Source organism: Solanum verrucosum, unplaced genomic scaffold (genome assembly GCF_900185275.1).
Source record: "Solanum verrucosum unplaced genomic scaffold, falcon-dt-bn FXZP01000033.1, whole genome shotgun sequence".
In the NCBI taxonomy this organism is placed as follows: Eukaryota; Viridiplantae; Streptophyta; class Magnoliopsida; order Solanales; family Solanaceae; genus Solanum; species Solanum verrucosum.
The window spans coordinates 308,074-323,411 of record NW_026020752.1 but is presented as its reverse complement, the minus strand read 5'-3'; positions in this window follow the sequence as shown (position 1 = coordinate 323,411).

Sequence of the window (15,338 nt, the reverse complement as noted above, 5' to 3'; positions counted from 1 at the left end):
CTCCTATAACCCAAGTTGGCGTAACCACCCAAACTTTTCTTGGGGTGGAAATCAGAACCAGGGCCAAGGGCAAAACCATTATAAGCCACAAGGCAATGCCAATGGGTATCAACCACAGGCACAAAGAGAGTAACCCAAGCGGCAATCCGAAAACATGAGTGTGGAGGAGATGCTGAAAAAGATTATGGTTGATCAAGCCTAGTTAGCTGCTAATGTGAGAAATAATCAGTCAGCTACATAGAATCTGGAGAAGAAATTTGGGCAGTTTGCTAGTGCCCAAAATTCACGATCGCAAGGAGGTTTGCTTGGAAACACTGACCCAAATCCTAAACAAGTGAATGCAGTAAGTACACACAGTGGTTTGCAATTGGAGGAGTTAGGTCCTAAGAAAAGAAACACTGAAAGTGTAAACAAAGAGAGTGAACCTAAAGAGGGTGAGCTTAAGGAGAATGAAGTAGTTGCATTGGAAGAAAGAGTGCAACCAATAGTGAGACCACCTCCTCCATTTCCTCAGAAGTTCAACAAACAAAAGGAGGACAAATGTTTTGGTAAGTTTCTCTCTCTTGAAACAAGTTCACATTAACTTTCCATTGATACATGTTTTGCAGGGTATACCAAGGTATGCGAAGTATGTGAAAGAGATTGTAGCAAACAAAAGGAGGTTGACAGAGTATGAGATTGTGGCACTTATTGAAGAGTGCAACTCCAGAATTCAGAACAAGCTACCCATTAAACTAAAAGATCTAGGTAGTTTTACTGTATAGATTACTATGGGGCAAAGCATCCATGCTTGAGGGTTGTGTGATCTAGTAGCGAGTATAAACTTAATGCCAACTTCTCTGTACAAAAAGCTGGGGTTGGGTAGTCATAAACCAACGGCAATAATTTTGCAGTTGGCGGATAGATCTGTAGCTAGACCTGAGGGTGTTTGGAAAATGTGTTAGTACAAGTGGGATCTCTAATTTTCCGAGTAGATTTTGTAGTATTATATTTCGAACATGATCCTGAGATCCCTTTCATCTTAGGACAACCTTTCTTAGCGACTGGTAGGGCAATGATAGATGTAGCAGCTGGACAGCTTACTTTGAGAGCTCATGATAAAGAGGAGGTGTTTGATGTATACAAAGCTTTAAAATTGCCAGCTGTGTATGAGGAGTTGCCTGCCATAACCGTGATAGATCTTGAGGCAGAAGCTAAATATGGGGATGTTGAGGCATATGAAATGGTGCAATTCCTTGATATGTCACTTATGGTTACCTCTGGAGAGCGTTGGGAGCCTCTAAATAGGGTCTTGGGTCCTCCACCTAAACCCTCCATTGAAGAACCACCCAAGCTGGAGTTGAAAACACTGCCAGCCCACCTCAGGTATGCATTTTTGGATGAAGATTAAACCTTACCGGTTATTTTGTCTGCAGCAGTATCTGACGAACATGTGGAAGCCGCACTACTCACTCTGAAAAGGAGGAAAGCAACTCTGGGGTGGCAAATGTCTGACATCCATGGTATTAGTCCCGCACTGTGTATGCACAAAATATACATCGAAGAAGGGTACAAGGCAAGTGCACAACATCAGCAGAGACTAAATCCATTGATGGAGGATGTTGTCAGAAAAGAAGTCATCAAGTGGCTGGATTCAGGGATTGTGTACCCAATATCTGACAGTAAATGGTTAAGTCCAGTGCAGTGTGTGCTCAAGAAGAGCAGAATGACAGTTGTGACCAATGAGAAAAATGAGTTGATCCCCACAAGAACAATGTATAGGCGAAGGATATGTATGGACTACAAAAAACTCAATAAAGCTACCAGGAAGGACCACTATCCGGTACCGTTCATTGATCAAATGTTAGACAGGTTGGCTGGCCAAAAGTATTATTGTTTCCTTGATAGGTATTCAGGGTATAATCAAGTCATCATTGCACTTGAGAATTAAGAGAAGACGATATTCACTTGCCCATATGGCACGCATGCGTTCAAATGCATTCCATTCGGCTTTTGTAATGCCCCAACCACATTTCAGATATGTATGATGGCAGTCTTCCATGATATGGTGGAAGATTTTGTCGAAGTATTCATGGATGATTTCTCGGTTTTTGGTGAGTCGTTCGAACTTTTTTTATCTAATCTTGACAGAGTTCTTACTAGGTGTGAGGAGACCAATCTGGTGCTGAACTGGGAGAAGTGTCACTTTCTGGTAAGAGTAGGAATTGTGTTAGGGCACAAGATCTCCAAGAGTGGGATAGAAGTAGACAAAGCGAAGGTGGAAGTGATTTAGAAGTTGCCACCACCAATATCACTGAAGGAGTGTGAAGCTTCCTTGGACATACTGGTTTTTATAGGAGGTTCATCAAGGACTACTCTAAAACTGCAAGACCTATGTGTAACTTATTAGAGAAAGAGATGAAATTTGTGTTTGATGAAAAATGTTTGCAGGCTTTTGAGATGCTGAAACAAAATTTGGTTGAGGCTCCTATTCTTATTGCTCTAAATTGGGAGCTTCCATACGAGCTGATGTGTGTTGCTAGTAATATAGCAGTTGGGGCAGTGCTTGGGTAGAGAAAGGGCAAGGTGTTTCACTCCATCTATTATGTGAGCAAAACACTTGACGCAACCCAATCGAACTACACAGTTACTGAGAAGGAGATCTTGGCATTGGTGTTCGCATTTGACAAGTTCAGGTCATACTTTGCGGGAACCAAAGTGATAGTCTACATTGATCATGTGTCCATTCGGTACTTGTTCAACAAGAAGGATGCCAAACCTAAGCTGATTAGGTGGATCCTGTTGCTGTAAGAGTTTGATCTCTAAATAAGAGATAGGAAGGGAACTGAGAACCAAATAGTTGATCATATGTCCCGACTAGAGGATTCATCTCATGTGAAAATTGAAGGGCAGATTCGTGAAGAGTTTCCTGATGAGCAGTTTCTTCCCTTGGAAATTGCTAAGGTGCCTTGGTATGCGGACATTTTGAATTTTCTGGTGAGTGGTTTATTTCCACCTGGGGCATCAACACATCAAAAATAGAGGTTAAAATATGATGCACGCTTTTATATATGGGATGAGCCCTATTTGTTCAAGTAGGGTTCGGATCAGATGATGAGAAGGTGTATAGCTGAGTAGAAGGCGACACAAGTGTTGGAGAGTTGCCACACGTCGCCATATGGTGGACATCATAGAGGCGAAAGAACTGCGCATAAGGTATTGTAATCTAGTATCTTTTGGACTACCTTATTTAAAGATGCTGCTTTGTTTGTGAAAGGTTGTGATCAGTGTTAGAGGATGTGCACCATTTTGAAAAGGCATGAGATGCCATTGAACAACATACTAGAGGTGGAGGTCTTTAATGTGTAGGGGATAGACTTCATGGGACCATTCCCATCATCCCAGAGTAATCAATACTTTCTAGTCATTGTGGACTACGTGTCTAAGTGGGTGGAGACTGTTGCATTGCCAACAAATGATGCCAAAGTGGTTGTCAAGTTCATCCGAAAGCACATCTTCACTAGCTTTGGAACGCCAAAGGTGATAATCAGTGATGGAAGTAAGCACTTTATCAATAACTCAGTTCATAGTCTGTTAGCAAAGTATGGGGTGAGACACAAAATGGCTACAACATATCATCCCCAAACTAGCGGGCAGTAGAGGTATCAAACAGGTAGGTCAAGCAGATCCTCCAAATGACTGTGAATGCCCAAAGAAGAGATTGGGCTGACAAGTTAGATGATGCCTTATGGTCATATCAGTCTGCTTACAAGACACCGATAGGGACTTCTCCTTATCAAATGGGGTCTAGGAAAGCTTGTCACTTACCAGCTGAGTTAGAGCACAAGACATATTGGGCGATCAAGAAGCTGAATCTAGATGTTGAGTTAGCAGGCAGAAAGAGGATCACACAGTTGCAAGAGCTAGAAGAGTTTAGGCTTCACGCCTATGAAAATGCAAAGCTGTATAAAAAGAAGACCAAGAGGTGGCATGACAAGCATATTGTGTCACGCACCTTTGAGCATGGTCGGTTAGTGTTACTTTTCAATTCTAGATTGAAGTTGTTCCCATGGAAGCTTCGGTCTAAGTGGAGTGGACAGTTTGAGCTGGTGAGGATGACCCACCATGGCGCTGTGGAGTTAGAAAACAATGATAAGAGTTGGACTTTCCTTGTGAATGGTCAAAGGGTCAAGCATTATTTCGGAAGTGATGTGGATCATGAGCTTGAAGCGCTCACATTGAATGACGAATGAGTCATGAGATGGGTTGTGCCGCGACGTTAAATTAGGCACTACACGGGAGGTAACCCGTGAACCATTGTAATAGTTAGGATTTATGTGTTTTATTTGATTATTCTAGTTCCTAGGAATTAGTTAAAAATGATTTATCAAATAAAATACAAAAATATTCATCGTGCCACGACCAAAACTAAGGCGCTGGATGAGAGGCAACCCATTATGTTTTTTGACTAATGGGTGTTGAGCTGATATTATGTAGGATGAATAAATTTCGCCCAGTCGCGGAGGCGGGGCAAAATGTTGCCTCTCCTGATACAATTTGAGGTAGAGGTCTCCGTATAGGGAGTGCGTCGCGGAGGGGGCCTAGAATTTCAATTTGATGATAAGTTACTTTTACGTCAAAATGAAGGCAATACCGTGCTAGTCCCGCGACGTGGAACAAGGGCCAAATATTGGCCTCACCTGGAATTAAATTTCCAATGGACTCCGTGCATACTCCGCGTTTGGAAATTACCCGACCCCAACCCTTTTAACCCTAATTTCTCCCCCTAATTTGGCCATCCTTTCCCCTTTTCGTTACATTCACCACAATCTTCTCCCTTCCCTTCACCCCTGTAATTTTTTCAAGTCATTCCGTGTCGCGCAGCTTCACCCTCCTTGCTCTTCTCCATTTTTCAGCAACCCCGCTTCGCCTGTTATGCGCATATGCTTTACTCTTGCGATTTTAGGCATGTGAAAGTGTGTGTTGCTATGGGTTGAAGTTTGCTCTTATTGTGGGGGTTTAGAAGTAGATTTTCCACTTGTCATGTTGTGTATGCTGTTGTTATTTGTGATGTTTTCGGATTCTTGAGTAGATACACTTCGAATCACTAGTATGTGGGTTAAAATTGGTGAAATTGATGGGTGTTGTTTGTGGGTTATGCTTGGTGTGTGCACCCAGTTAGTGGGTTTTTGTGGAATCTTGGAAAACCTCACTGAAATCGTTTCGTGCATATTGGTGATTGCGAAGTTTTGAGTAGAATAACCTAATTGTTGTGTACCTGTGGATTTGGAGGATTTTCAGGGGTGGGATTTTCTATTACATGCTCTTGCTTGAGTTTTGTGCTATTATGCTGGTTGTCTGAGTGTGTCTGTGAGCCATAAATAGGATAATATGGCTAATGGTTATCGTGTGAATTCTTGAGTAGCACTACAAAGTGTATGCCTATAATGTTGAATTCTTGAGTAGACATTATTGTAGCAATGAATGCGTAAATGGTAAGTGTTGCTAGGCGATATGGATGGGTTCTGGTGTGTATTCAGGGGTCTATATTAGTTACGTGAAGTCTTGCGTAACACTTCGTAATAGGTGCATGGTTATAACTAATGTTGTGGTTCTCATTCGGTCTGATGAACATAATGATTACTTAAGTATGTTGGGCTGAACTTTGGTATATTTTACAGGTCACCATGTCTAGCTCACTAAGACCCGACAAGGAAGTGGCCACATCAAACAATATGAAGCGTGTCTGGAGTGGGAATGTCGCACGCGCACCTGCACTACCAAGGGGTCAAACTAGGTGATTGGGGTGAAGGTTGTCACCAAAGAAGGAAAGGCTTGGTATAAGAAGCACACTGAGGCCACTTATTGTTCTGATGTCTGTGTGGACGGGGATAGTGTGGCACGTGAGTTCCCGAAGATCCGGAGGTGAATTAGGGAGCTTGGCATGGAGTTCATCTTTGCTGACCCAGATGAGTGCAACTTGCACATGGTCTAGGAATTTTACTCCAATTGGGCACCTGAGGCGAGGTCCCACTATATGACGGTGCGTGGTAGGAATGTGCCCGTCAGTCCCACATGTATTAATGATATTTTGGGTACACCGCAGGACACCGACCCACTAGTGCTGTCAGGGCTGAACATACGCCCTCCATACTAGGCTATCCACTACATGCTATGCGGGCCACAATCCATGGCTCAATGGACTAAGCACAATGGGAAGAGATATCATAAATCTCTTCCCTACTCTCACATGCTGCGGGAGGCACGTGTTTAGATGAAAGTGGTGATGAACTGTCTGATCACAGGCCTACAATACACTGATATCACGCGTGACCGGGTGTGCCTGGTTTATGCTTTGATGATTGGCATGAAGCTGAACATCGGAGCCATCATAAAATCATCGATGCGGAAGGCCCGGGTTCACAAAGGGCACATGTATGCATTTGGTGGTCTTATTACCAAAATGTATCGTGTTTCAGGTGTATTTGAGGAGAATGTAGAATACATGGCACCACTTTATCCAGCACCGGTGTACATTACTTGCACCAAGGGGCCTGACACTGACTTCGGACCAACACTCAGCACCGCAGAGCGCCACATGAGAGATAAGTTGATCATGGCTAGGATGTATGGCTTGGAGATGCTATGACACAAGGCTGGTGGCCGACCATCTACTGATCTCGAAATAAAGGAGGTCAACAGGCGCTATCTTCTGAATGACCATGCTAAAGCATTGCTTCGCATTGGTCCTGAGTTTCAGGAGCCGATTGAGAATGATATCCCGACTGATGAAGAGAACCCGCGCACAGGCTCGGATGTGGATTCTGATTCAGAAGAGGAGATGGACCCAACAAAGGCTGGTGATGAGGCTGATGGAGGTGATGCCACGGAGAATTGATCAAGGAGTGTTTTCACCTTACCTTTCTAACTTGATTGAAATGTTAAAATGCAAAGGGGACAGTGCTTTTGTGTAAGTGTGGGGTAGGGTGAAAAGCATATCTAATCTGTACATATTTTGTGTTTGAACATTGTTTTCTGTTTCTGTTTGATTTTTGGGTTCCTTGGTAGTTATTTTTGGTTCTTCAGCCAAGGATAGTCCCTTTGAACTGTACAAAAATACAAAAAGTTTTTTGTTTACGATTGAGTCTGTAGTCATAGATTGTGTCAACCTACCCAATGATAGATGGATGACGACCGTCTTAAGGGAATTCATCATTTAGTCTTAGGTTTGGTTGTGCTGAAGCTAAAAATCTCTGAAGGGAGTATGTATGAAAAGCATGGTTGAAATTGATGTATGATTGTAGTTGAATTATTGTATATGATTTGAATGTGCAACTTAAGCTAAATCTGAACCTTCTGCGTGACATGATTTTGTGATGTGATTGATCAATTCTGAATACAACTTGTGCCAGGAGCAGTGAATTTTGTATGATATCCATGAGTGCATATGAGTCTAGAACCTAGGTTATTATTGAAGCGAAATACACGTGGTATTATGTTTGAAAGGTGATAACAAGCTTTCTTTGAATCGTTTGAAATTTGAGCCTGTTTGAAAAGATCCCTAATCAAGCCCAATTGAGCCTTTTAGCCTTGATTTTGTTCTAACCCAAATAATAAGTTAAATCCCTTTTATTGATACCGTAGTTTTGATCCCAACCCCTAATGCACTATGTTAGAAAGAAAGGTAAAAACAACAGAAAGAGTAGATAGGGTGGAAATGCGTAGTTGTTGGGAAAGAATGAAAGAAAAGGTAATTGATACTCCATGATTGTGAATCTGAGATTGGACCTGGTCCTAAAAAGGACAATGTGCACCTTAACTCAAGAGAAATCTCCGAGTCAAGGGTGGCTATTGTTGTATATAAAAATAAAAAATAAAAGAAATTGTGAGGAAATAAAGGGGCAAGTAAGCAATAAGGCAAGGTTAGTAACACTAGTAAATCTTCTGAAGAAGAAGGGGGCTAATGAAAAGAAAAGGTTGTGAATGAAAGAAGAGAGCTGAATATAGTGCATTAGGGAGGAAGAGTCACTAATCGCATCTAAATGAATCCTCCCCAACCTTAAGCCTACAACATAACCAAACCAAGTCCTCTTTCATTTTGAACATTGTTCACTTTATAAATAGAGTTGTACATAATGGGCAAGCTTATGGGTCTCAGTGCATGCATGTGTGATGTTGATTGCTGAGTGAAAGTGCATATTGTCTGCAAAGTCCTTAAATTATATTCAATTGGCTAACTTGAGTTTATGGACTATTCTTTGGAGTGATGGGCACTTGTTGTATGAAGGACATGTGATAGGTAATGGTGCATATGTGGTGAATGCATTGGTCGAAATTTTTTTTCCACTTATCTACATGAGTTATGCATATTATAAATGAAAACATGCTTGTGTGAATTGTGAACAGATCCTTGGCAGTTAGTAGTGGATGCACAATCCAATGTAGTAAGTCTAGGTCTAGGAGTTGTTAGTAGTTGTTCGAGGACGAACAAAGCTTTTAAGTGTGGGGTAGTGATCATAGGCATATTTATATGCCTAGAATGCTAATTAGGCCCGCATTTATGTCTAGTTTGAAGTTAAAATGTATTCGTTTGCAGTCTTATCGAGTCGTTTGTTTATTTATGAGCTAACCAACATGATTAGGTGTGTAGGTAAGCTTAATGGGAGAAACGAGCACAAAAAGGGACAAATGAAGAAATCTGAAGATTCGAGTCAAAAGAGAATGAGGAAGAAGCTAAAGAAAATGCATCAAGGTATTTACGTGTTCTCTCCGCGTCACGCGGAAGAATGCAAAATATGGGTTGCAAAACAAACCTCTAGGCAGAACAGTGCGTGTCCTCTCCGCGTCGCGGAGAGGGAGTGAAATTCTAATCGCAATAAATCAATTCTGGGCAGAACATCTCATAATGCTCGCGTGTCGCACAGAAGGCAAATGGTTCTTGGAATCGGAATTTGGAAGGCACCGCGCGTCCCGCTCCTGAGTACCAGATTTGGCCATTTCGACTTTTAGTATACAAAGTCAATAAAATATGACAGAGAGTGAGGTAAATAGGGATCATGTCTAACAGTCGCTCCATCTGTCTAGGAATCAGTGCCTGGTGTGGCACTCTAATCTTGTGCATCAGTGCCCGGAGTCACCTCAGAAAGACCGGCTCCACTGGACCTACCCACGGTGGTGTCTCTCAAAGAAGTCTGGCGTGCAGTCTCAAACATCACACCCTCCAAGTCAGCCAGATCATCATAAACCTCAGCATCTCTCAAATCTATCTGCTCCTCGTCGGTCTCTGTATCCGACTCACCAATTGCCATAACATCCCTATGTACATCTCTGGTGGTGGCCGAAGGAATCTGAGAAGTTATCAGGGCCTCAACATCATCAGCTGCCTCCAATAGGGAAGTGAAGTCAGTGAACTTCAAGTAGTCCACATCCTTCCTCAGATCCGCAACCTCGGCTTTCAAAGTTGTAACCTCAGAATTCTCCCCCTGTCTACTCTCACAAGCCTCAACTCTCACAGTAAGAATGTTAATGGAAGATTGAAGTGGGGTCAGTGCAGCAAGAAGGGCACTCTCGATCATCCACAGGACTGCAGCTTCTAGATGGGTAGCCCTCACGTCAGCTGAATGGGCCAGGTTTCCCATCTTCAGGATCATAGCCTGAGTAATCTTGGCAGGCTGGGAAGAGGTAGAAACACCCAGAGCCTGTTAACAAGAAGTAGGAGCAGATATACATGAAGGCTCGGAGGCCAAAGTAAGCAAAGATACCTTTGCAAGTATTGAATCAATGTCCACCTCCAGAGATGTATCCACTGGAGCTGGTCTCCTCCTGTCGACCTCCTCTCGTGTGTACTCGGCCTCTATACACCGAATGTTTGTAGAAGATGAGGGAGTGACCCCAATATCCCTCGTCTCATCACGAGGTACTACAGCACACCTACACATCTATGTAATTAGCACTGGGAATGGCAAGGAGGTCTAACTCTGCTTGGCCCTCATGGCCATCTCTTGTCTTATGAGGAGTCCCAGGTTGATGCTTCTCCAGGATATGATCGACCCAAGGCAGGCTACCTTAGGGTGGCAAAGGATGAACTCATTCTAGGATGGTGTGATGATGTTGCTAATAAAGCCAAACCAGAACCAAGCAGCAATATTTAGATCCCTCTTCTCGATGGGGACCCCTGCCTCGATTTATCTCGGGGTGGTATCAGATTTAATGGAGCAAGCCAGGCCTTCAACTCATCCAAGGACTGAGTAGTAGGCAAGCCCTCATATGCCACTGTAGGTCCTAGACCCCTATCAAGTACAATATTAATATGCTCGCTACTGCACCCGACTTCCTTTCTCTGGACCATGACCGACTTAGCCAGTCTAAATGCGATGGCCTTCTTCTTCCCCTTTGGCACCAACTCTCCATATGTTGTATAGAACTCTTGAACCCATGTAGGAATGTAAAGGCCTCGGGGCCTGGTGAACTGCTCAAACTGGTGGAAATAGAGGGTGTCCCTCACTGCGGAGTATCTGCCCTCTAGGACCTCCGTGGATAACAACTTCTCCTCAAGGATAGTCCGCAACCCATCAGCTTTAAATCTATTAAGGAGTCAGGGAGGAGGAACTATTGGTTGCACTGGAGCCACAGGAGGTGCCAGAGTTGGCACTGTATCTGCCGTAGAAGATGTTATTGGGACTCTAGCTTAGTCAGGATGAGATCTAGCACAGATCTCTGCTCTCCGAGATTGTAAGAGCTGGTTGTCTTCTGGCTCAGATAACACAGCTTGGGAGTTCCAAGCCGCTCCCTCACTGTCGGAGTTGCTCACTAGAGTCTCATATATGGGCCTCTTGCCCTTACCTTTTCCTCCCTTTGGAGGCTCTTGCCTTCCCTTTTTAGGAGGGTTGGCTCCTCCTTTATTTATAGTTATACCCCACGCTCTTTTATGGGGTGGAATATCAATGTTGGTTCTTCCCATATCTGTAAAATATCAGAAAAAGTTAGAAATAATTCAAGCAAAAGCACAGAAGAAAAGAGTTGCAGACAGACTCGCCGAACAAGTCGGTGAGTCGCCGAATCTCTTTGTCGAGCAAGATTGGGCTCGCCGAAAGGATTGGCTCAAAATTTCCAGAAAATTTGGCATGTCAGCGATGGGAAGGGCCTTTCGGTGAATTGCCGACAGCATTCGGCGAGCAAGGACTATCCCGCCGAAAGTTACAGTGCATTTTTAGGGGTAAGGGCGTAGAAAAGGCGATCAGGAAGGACTTTTGGCGAGTCGCCGAGTGCACTCAGCGAACTCAGGCTTTTCGCCAAAAGTAATAGAACCAAACTCAAGATTAAGCATGAAATTAAAGGCGATAAAGGGAACCTCGGGAACCGCCAGTGGTTCGGTGAGCTTGACTCAGCTCGCCAAACGTCCCAACGTGCCTACTTTCAACCCCATTTCCCAAATTCAACCCTGCAATCCTTGAAAACGAAATGAAACATGTACTATTTCAATTAAACTAAGACCCATTACATCCATGCCCCCGGGATACTCAGACATCTCCCGGTTTGGCCAAATTTGGCCATTTGACGACTTTTACCCTTAAGAATGACGTCAACCGCTCCATCATTGGACAAGTTACGTCATTTGGCACAAATGGGGGTTACTTAGACTTCACCCGACTAGACCGAACAAAATTTAAGCAACACCCCACAATTTTAATCATTTTTAAGCACAAAAAAATTGGGAATTTATTATTAAACGCATTATAGCCATGATATTCGAATTAAAACAGGCACACAAGCATACACTTTTCCAATTAGAAAGGCCCAACACACATCACTAAGATAAAAACACTTGCAAAAGAGTAAAAATTGCAACATAAAGATTCGGGGTTCAGAAAACCAAACTTAGAAGCCAAATAAATACTTTGAAACACTAGGCGGCAAAGAAATCCAACTCTGAACACAAACTTGACGACCAAAGTGCGGTAAAAACACAAAAATATAGAATACTATAGTGCGGGCGTGATTTTGTAAAGTTGAAAAGTGAGGGAAAGTGAAAGAGTTTGAACGTTTAAACCTTTGGCCTTTAATAACCGTCCAGTTCTCACCCATTCGGCGATATAAGTTTTGCTCGCCGACCTACTCACCGACACGTCGAGTGGGCACTTACCTCGCCGAGTATTATAGGACCTCCAGTTCATGTGGGGGTCCAAACGGCGCACTAAGTCGTTATCGCTGACCTGGTTGATAATATGCCAATATGCTTCTAGGCTCACTGAGTTTTACAGACTCCAATTTCAAAATGTCTTGAGTCCAACGGCGGTCCAAGTCGGGCTCGCCATCCTCTTCAGTGAGTCACTGACTGGACTTTTAGCTCCAACCTGCACTTTTCAAACACCTTCTACACTTTAACCTACAAAATCAACGCACGATTATTTCTAAAACAAAACAAAGCGATAAACACTTAGGTTGCCTCCCAAGAAGTGCCTTAGTTAACGTTGTGGCACGACGCAAGTCCCCACTTATATTCCATTTGTGGGTACCTGTTTGATTTAAATGTATCAAGGACACTTCATCCAATTCTAAGTGTCAACGATCGCTAGTCAGTATAATAACCTAACTAAATAAGTTGGGGTCGAATCCCACAGGGAGTGGTACGTGTTTAAAATTCAATAGAAAAGTACAAATATGCTCAAGTCAATCATAGGAATAGACATTATCGAAGGAAAACATAATTCAAATTAAAGGGTGAAACGAATGTCAAATGACAGGGGGTTTTGGTTTTAACTATCAGCTATAACAACAACAAATAACAAGAATTAACAATAATGAGACGGGTTATTGGGATGTGATTCAAGTATCGGCTAATATAGACAAATGGGTAATTGCAACTATTAGTGAATAGCTGTAAATAAGTGAATAAGCTAGACTTTAGTGGGGATAAACTTTCTCTCGAACAATTTACCCTGAATCAAGTTGGTTTCTCTCGAACACCAACAACCAAGCAAATAAAAACAGCCTAAGATTTAGTCCATTCACTCTCTCGAGCTGAATGTGTTGAAAAGGGTTTACGATTCACTCTCTCGAGTTGAACCCAAGACAACCCAATACCCACCGACCATCAATTCAATAATCTTGGTTTTAAAATCTCTCTCTCGAGCAAGCCAAAAATACGAAGGAAGAATTGCATTTGCAACTACAACCCTTTAAATTAAACCACAATTACTGATTGAAATCACTTCAAAACAACATTTAAACTAACAATTAGCAATAACCATAAACTAAATCAACCCATAATCACACCCCAAGAATTGGGGTTTTGGCTAGACATCATAAAAAGATAGAAATCGTTAGCAAATTGTGTTTCCATCAAATGGGTAAGATTAATTCCGTCTTTACAAAGGTCCAAATTAAAGAATCCCAAAGACCCACTTCCAATTTCTCAAAAATGGAGAACTTCAATTCTTCAGAGCTAAGGGAAAATATTGTCTCAATACTCAGAGTTCAAACTCAAAAATTACTCTAATGAATATTCAGAATAAAATTTGATACTAAACATAATGTTTGAAAAAATGTATTTATAGTCGCCAAAAATATGTTGTGAAGGACCATTCGACGCAGTAAGTCGGGATCACCGATCAGCTCGGCGATCCGCCCTTTGGGCAGTTCCATCGCCTTTTCTCTTTGGCCTTCAACATCCTCAATTTTTGTAACTTTGGGCAATCCAATACTGCATCGCAGAACCACTCGGTGACACGCCAACTGCTCCTTTCTATCACCGACTTGATTTACTCCTTCAGGGTGGCACATTGGAACTTTAGGTGAGATAATAGCCATTCCGCGACTCGCCCAATGGATTAGGCAATCAACATGCCTTCTTTTCTTCGTTCCCTTAGCTGCCTTGTTCCTTTTTGCCCATTAGTGTCCATGCTTTGTTCCTCAATCCAAATACCTGGAAATCAAGGATTTTACATAAGTTATTGGCACAAAATAAGCATTTGAAGACACTAAATCTATCCGAATAAAGCCCTAAATGAGTCCAAATCGTGGACTCATCAACACCCCCAACTTAAACTTTGTCTTGTCCTCAATTAAAACTCAAGTTTAGCTGTTCAAAAAGGATGTCTCAAATAGTGCTACATAAGACTCAATCATTTATGCACACAAAAAGACTCAACTTACTCATGCAAGGATCAATTGTGCACTCAAAGATTCAAGTTGTGACTCACCATTATCAAAGATTCGCAAGTTCACAATACTTGTTTTGAATGCAAGTTCAAGCTCAACAAAGGTACTCGAATTCCCTCACACAAAGAATGATTCCATATTCACACACAATGGTTAAACAATTTAAAGCTTCAGAATCACATTCAACACTCGCACTCACAAAGATGAACACATGCATGACTCCACCCATATGTTTGCCCTTATTTTCTAACCAACACTTGTTTCAGCTCACTCATGATCAAAAAGGTCTTTTCTAGGCTTTTAACGGGGCTGAGTGTAATGTATGATCATTTAGGCTCAGTGGATGCTATCCTCGTGAAATGTGGTATGAACAACACTTTATTTCATTTTCTTCATTATTCTCATTCATGCTCAAAAGTCACCTCATTATTCACCTTCCATGGAATACTGAACATCCCATTTTCTTTTGCAACTTTATTTCAAACTTTCTCATTCTTTTTCTTTTTCATCTTTCTTTTCTTTTTCTCTCTCTTTCTTTTGTATGGAGGGATTCCATCTTTTTCAAAACCATGGGTGAAAGGGGACTTCTTAGAATTTCTTGATTTACCTTCTCTTTTCACCATACCCCCAACTTAGGCCAAAGGCCTAAGTTGGCTATTCTAACAAACCATATTCCATGAGGATTAAGGGTGAAGGGATAAAGAAAGGTCACAATTTCATCAAGTTTCTTCCAAGGAAAGGCTAAGGCTCAAAAGGTGTTCAAGCAAAGTTCACACACTCATAAGGTAGGCCACAAAAGAGGTATAATGTCAAATTGTTTCACTTTTTAAAATTGTTGTCTAAGATCATTTCAAGAGCTTGCATCACTTAGTCAACCGGACCAACGGGGTAAATTCTAGGTGTCATCACACATGGTTCACGGTAAGCTCATCATACAAGGCATTGGCACCAATAACAAACAAGACTTCACACTTTCGCTAGTGTGCAATGTTCATCACAAGAAACTCATTCGATAACCGGCTAGTCACAACGAGATGCAAAAAGTTCACATATTGCCTGTGCAACTTCATTTGGCCTCATCATAGCCGCACACTCATTTTTGTTCGATTATGAGCACTATTCAAGTCATTTGTATTGATCAAGACCAATACTCAAATTTGCAAGAGAACAACCACATTCAAACACAATCAAGATTCTCG